At 39.4% G+C, this 6,213-nt stretch overlaps 2 long non-coding RNA genes across 4 annotated transcripts; one reads left to right on the forward strand and one right to left on the reverse strand.

Annotated features, from left to right (window-relative positions):
• Nucleotides 1-393: 393 nt before the first annotated feature.
• Nucleotides 394-3,657, forward strand: LOC109770937 (uncharacterized). 3 transcript variants are annotated; one of them, XR_012185011.1, is made up of 4 exons: nt 420-668; nt 743-979; nt 1,815-1,899; nt 2,467-3,657. It is a non-coding gene; the product is annotated as an uncharacterized lncRNA (long non-coding RNA). The 3 variants fall into 3 exon arrangements; XR_012185012.1 differs by having other exon boundaries at nt 2,420-2,904; XR_002234700.4 differs by lacking the exon at nt 2,467-3,657 and having other exon boundaries at nt 394-668; nt 746-979; nt 1,815-2,162.
• LOC141023465 (uncharacterized) lies at nt 3,097-5,364 on the reverse strand. The gene is made up of 4 exons (XR_012185013.1): nt 3,861-5,364; nt 3,685-3,772; nt 3,424-3,559; nt 3,097-3,202 (listed from the first exon to the last, which is right to left on the reverse strand). It is a non-coding gene; the product is annotated as an uncharacterized lncRNA (long non-coding RNA).
• Nucleotides 5,365-6,213: the final 849 nt, after the last annotated feature.

A 6,213-nucleotide genomic window follows, 5' to 3' on the forward strand; every position in this document is an offset into this window, starting at 1 on the left:
TCTTAGCCCTCTATTTATTTTTTCTCCAGAGAAATGTGCAAGGCTGGGGGGCCACAGCCCCCCCCCAACACTACACTAAGCTCCGCCGGTGCTTATAAGGATGGAAGAGCTATCATAAATAAATGCACTTCATTACATTAGAACCTTTCTCTGGATGTGTTTTCATCATAAAAACATGTGGAATAATAAGATCTATGCATACTGCATATATACTGAAATTTCATAATTATATTATATAAGTAGATATTTTAAAAATTTAGAGCATGGTAATCCTGAGAAGCTTATGAAGGAGTAGAGGAGGAAGAGATATTCCAGCCAATTTCATTTTTTCTATTTTCTTCCAACCCGTCCGTTTGCCACTTAGCAATGGGTCTTCCAGGTCAGGACAAAATCGCCTTATCACCGTCTCGCAGGGACACGCCACACGCGTCCGTGAACCCATGCCCCTTCACCTTATCTCTTACTCCAGCCCGCTACTTCCCTCACTTCATTTCCTGTTCTCCTGGATCCCCTTTCTCGTCTAGCTCGCTGGGGAAGCCAGTCGCCGTTGCAACACCAGCCTCAGGAATCGGCGGGATACGCTAGCCCTCAGTCCAGATCAACGTCCATGCCTCCGGCTTCGACACGCAGGCCCGCTGGACGCCGCCGTGAACCACCTTGTTTTTCCGGTGCGTTCTTGCTCCTAGGTAGTTCCCTTAGCTCCATTGTTCCTTTAATGGTGATTCCGGGCACCAACGTGCAGCAGCCTCTTGGACCGAGGCCACCTTCGTCGGTTCCGCCGGCCGCCACTGCGACGCCGCGGTCATCCTTCTCACCGAACAGCTCTAGAGACTATGACGGGCTCCGTGTTGTCCGCATCTCCTCTGGACAATGGATTCAAAGCCGCAGGTCCATCCTACTTCTTCCCTGACGTTGACCGCCATTGTCACTGTCCGGAGCTCGTTGCTCTGCTCCGTCCGACCTTGCCACTTACAGCATGGTGAGAAATCACCTCTGCATGTTGCTGGCTGCGTGCTGCTGATGTTGTTTGCTGTTTGCTGCCACTGGCTGCTTTGCTCCTGTCTTTTCTTTGCTGCTGGCTGCTTTGCTCCTGTCCCTTCTTTGCTTTTTTATCAACCTGTCCCTTCTTTGCTGCTGGCTGCTTGTTGCTTGCTGTCCCTTCTTTGCTACTGGCTGCTTTGCTCCTGTCCCTTCTTTGCTTTTTTTATCAACCTGTCCCTTCTTTGCTGCTGGCTGCTTGTTGCTTGTTGTTGATGCTTGATGATGTTAGCCATGACCTGCCTGTAGATTATAGAAAGAGAGATTGATTTGCATGAAAAAACATGGTCATATTCAACACTGTTTAATTTACTTGCTCGTCACACTGTCAGACAAAGGCTAGACTTCCCTGTGTATAAAAGTCTTCATTCTAACATTTGATTTATCAGGAAAATCACATAAAAATGCTCAACCCGTTGACCTTGTAAAATCCATAACAAAATCATTCTACTTTGGTTTGGATTAGTACTAAGCTTATATATGTTGGTTGCTCCTGGATCCCCTTTCTCGTACTACTCCATATCCCCTTTCTAAGGAATAGACATATATAAGCTTAGTCAGTATTGTTGCTTAGAAATAAAGGAAGATGCACTTTAACAAAATGTCTTTAAATCTTTAAAAATTCATAACTTGCATTATAGGAATCTAAGAAAATGTTATTCCCAATTTCAGTAGCTTCATATTCAACTTTCTGGATGACAACGAATACAATTCATGCACTGTACACATTCTGGAAATTCATGAATATTGATTTCCTCCGTTTGGTTTTTTTCCAGGGTTTCTTCATCGTTTCAATAGAGTCAGGCAATGAGGGGAATTACGAGTTCGATCCGCAGCTTCATCAGGACATTGACCAGGAAGGCAAGCATCATGAATTCCCTAGCTTATGTTTTACTTATGTTGAAGGATTATACTATCTTGTTGCTCGTGTTGGTTACCATGTCGTACCTTTCTTTGCAATATCCATGTTTAGGACACGCAACAGGAACCGGTAGTTTAACCAGAGAAGGAACTTCATTCTCTCACACTTGATATGATAGCATTTATCAGATCAGGTTATAGAAGCAAATATTAAGTACCATCAGACTAATGTCTGATTCTCTCTGAATTACACTGCCTATCCACTATTATTGTTGTCCATGTGGAGTAGGGCTTGTAAATAAACATATATACTGTTGTAGTCAAGTTAACTTGAATTAGCTAGGATGAATCGGACACTTTTGCAATTTCCATAAATAGATCAACAGGTTAGTCATCCGCATGAGACGACCGATCTATTCTTGTTAACAATGAAACAAATATCGATTTCAATCACGAAGAATAACTACACTTCTGTGTTTGTCTCAGAAGTAAAACTTTTCTATTTTGACCATGTCTCTAGGAAAAACATTGACCGAAAACTAAAATAATACTGTGCTATTGGTCAAGGTATGCCTGGAAGTGGGCGAGCCAGCTTGATCTGGTGATGATTCACCTGAAGAATTGACCTGCCGGCACGATGTGTAGAGGGGAGGGAGCTGATCTTGCGGGTGAGGAAGCAGATCTTGCAATCGAACTCATCTTTCCGACGCAGATGAACACTGACGATGGAATGGAAAAGAGAGGGTGGGTGAGAGAATGCTGGTGCACAGAGCGGAGAAGAAAGGGATGGATAAGGTCACGTCTTTAGCAATTGAGCAAGTGGAACAACCTCGCCTCGTCCAATATCCCGTGCCGGCCCAGTATATACCAGAGCTTATGATTTTTCCTCTTCTGTAAGCCCAGAACACAATATAAATATGAATTGGAACAACCAAATTGTATTAACAGAAGAAATCATGACGCTTACAAAGGTATATAAAATGCACTAATAAACAGGATAGTAAAGTTTAGTCGGATTTTTTAGAACATAAATTTTCATTGTTATTAAGTGTTAGTGACGGCTTCTGAATGAAAGAACAATATTAGCATGTTTGGATTAAAAGTGGAACATGTAATCACATTACATGGGAAAACTGTGATATAGAACCTCACAACGATAATCTTGCTCATATGTTTCAATCAGTACAAAATATGTACCTGAAATAGATTAACTTTGATCATTTCCTTTCTCTCCAATGTTGTGCTCCTCTTAGCTAAAGTAAGTGCATGCAACTATGTATAACCTCTTAAGTTACAAAAGAATCTGCATTTGAATAATCCAGTGGTTATATTCAACTTAAACTGGGACTTGTATGCATGATATTTTGTAAGAATATCTATGAGATAGAACTGAACAATTATATTAGCAACTGGGTGACATAGTCGATTGTATCCCTGGAAAATATATTATGATCTCTGAACTACAGTAGCGTGCAAACAATTGACAACCAACGAAGGAAGCGGACGCTGACAGAAATGACAAACCCAAGTCAGCGAAGGATGACAGTCGGACATATATCTCATCCCTGCTGTAGCTCATCTATGTTTATTCAGAAGTGACGACATATTTATATATATGTTGTGCGCCCAACTCTGTCTCAAGCATTGCCCACTGCTGAACCTACACATGAAAAGCTAACAAATGTTCTTATTCTTGTTCTGCCTCATGCAACAGACCCGATCAACCTACAGCTCAGTATGTAATTTACGAAAAGAAAATATAGGGAATGATGGGGGAAGAACAACCTGGTGAACAACTTGAATTGAAACTTTAATTCATTATAGGACTGCAGTTTCATAACACGTCAGTACCTTATTGGGCATTACAGTGTTCCTGTGCAAAACATAGTAATAAAGAAAATTATGAGCGAGATGTGTGCCACGTTGCTAATCACAGACATTGAATGGAGTTGGAACCAAACCTTTTAGTCTGCTAGTAGATACAGTGGGTCAACAGTTCTGATTCTTTTTCTTCATCTCCCTTTGAAGCATTAGCAGAAGACTCAGAAATAGAACCATATTTTCTCAGTGCTTTGAACCCCGGTTTCAGAATGATTCTCAAAATATAAATGTCTGTAGACCAAGAACAAAACAAACAACAAACATTTCAGTATTGACGGAGGCTTCTCTACGTAAATCAGGACAATCCAAATCAAATGTATAGGGAAATAATAGAAAGAACAAACTCTGTGGCTACTGTTTTAATGCACAATAAGCCATATCTTCTATAAAAGTGTCCCGATACAGTTGGTAATGAACGATTGGTAACCTTCCTATTTTTAGGAGATATCAACAATCAGGTTCTACAGAAGACTTGTGTACACCTAATTACAGGAGGTACCTAGTGAGCTACAAAATTCAGATAAGTTAATGAAAAATCTTCTAGTCCAGAATACAATTAACTGATAAAACCTATACATAACAGCCAATTTATTACTTTCTTTTATGACCAAAGAAGCATATGGGAATACTAAACTCATAATTTAATTAATGAATAATCTTCTAATCCTGATTAACTTAATTGAAGCTTCCAAGGCTATCGATAAATTGCCAAGAGATCAACACAGCCACCCAAAAATAATCTGCAAACAAACTAAATAGGCAAAAACCGGATAGTGAATTTTAAATACATTTGATGGGAAGAACCTCATGGATACCTTTTATCATTGCAACATGTAGTATTCACATCAAATGTCAAATGAAATCTATGATAGACGCATCTGGACCATATTGATTATCAAAGGGGTAAGCACACACACACACACACACACACACACACCAATGATCTACAAATGCATTATCAACAACCTGGAAGTGGCCATCATTGATAACATTCTAATCTTGAAAAATGAACTGATAAGCTTATAAACATACAAATAGTCTGACAAGTCATTCCGTTGTAACAATCTATAGACATCAGGAGAACATCAAGCAAGGCCACCCAAAGAGGCAAAACATCAAGCATTTTAATGCTATCTATGCTGCAAGAACTGAATCAAATTAAACATTGATATATTGCTAGATTACAGGAGAGGGACATAGAGGCTTAAACCTGTACGGTGTCAATGACAATGGAGAGGAATGGAATAGCATCTAACCATGTGAGTGGGAATTTTAGAGAGGTACGATAAAATGCTAGAAACATGGATTGTCCACATCAGTAATTCTTCCAAAGAAAACACTAAGATCAAGGATTGTTTAGCCTTAATTTAGGCTAATCTTTTATGAATTATGATCACTTATGAGGTCGAGATGCTAACACTTATAAGCCAGATAAGTCAGCTTATCGTATAGTTATTAGACATAATCACAAAAAATGGGAACAAAAAGATTGTCATTTAAACAGAACCATCATAGAAGTAGCAAAGGAAGACTCACAAAAGACTTAAGAGGGAGCATGGATGTTACTTAAATGCATTCAAGATCTAACATCTGAGCAGGACCATAAAACTGAACTTTATATATACTCTGCTCTGCACACAGGATAACTATATATCTCATTGAAGGCTATACTGGCAGATGGCACACAAATAAGCAATAATCAAATAAAAATCCAACGGTCATCACTGATCAAAGTGTGCTATAGATAGATGTTTGATTAATTTGTAATCAATCAAGAAGCTTCTTGCTAATAGGACTATGCACTTCTTTCTGACACTCAATTACACATGTGATGTGTTCATGTAAGTTTGGACACGGTGAAGCATTTATACATAATTTAAGCGATTCACAATGAAGCCCTGGAATAAAAACTTAAAGAATAATGAGGTATAGCATGAGATGATTACAAAGGTGTTGGAAATATGCCCTAGAGGCAATAATAAAATGGTTATTATTATATTTCTTTGTTCATGATAATTGTCTATTGTTCATGCTATAATTGTGTTATCCGGAAATCGTAATACATGTGTGAATACATAGACCACAATGTGTCCCTAGTAAGCCTCTAGTTGACTAGCTCGTTGATCAACAGATAGTCATGGTTTCCTGACTATGGACATTGGATGTCATTGATAACGGGATCACAGCATTAGGAGAATGAGATGGACAAGACCCAATCCTAAGCATAGCTCAAAGATCGTGTAGTTCGTTTGCTAGAGCTTTTCCAATGTCAAGTATCTTTTCCTTAGACCATGAGATCGTGTAACTCCCGGATACCGTAGGAGTGCTTTGGGTGTGCCAAACGTCACAACGTAACTGGGTGACTATAAAGGTACACTACAGGTATCTCTAAAAGTGTCTGTTGGGTTGACACGGATCGAGACTGGATTTTTC

The sequence above is a fragment of the Aegilops tauschii genome, chromosome 5 (assembly GCF_002575655.3).
Source record: "Aegilops tauschii subsp. strangulata cultivar AL8/78 chromosome 5, Aet v6.0, whole genome shotgun sequence".
Lineage (NCBI taxonomy): Eukaryota > Viridiplantae > Streptophyta > Magnoliopsida > Poales > Poaceae > Aegilops > Aegilops tauschii.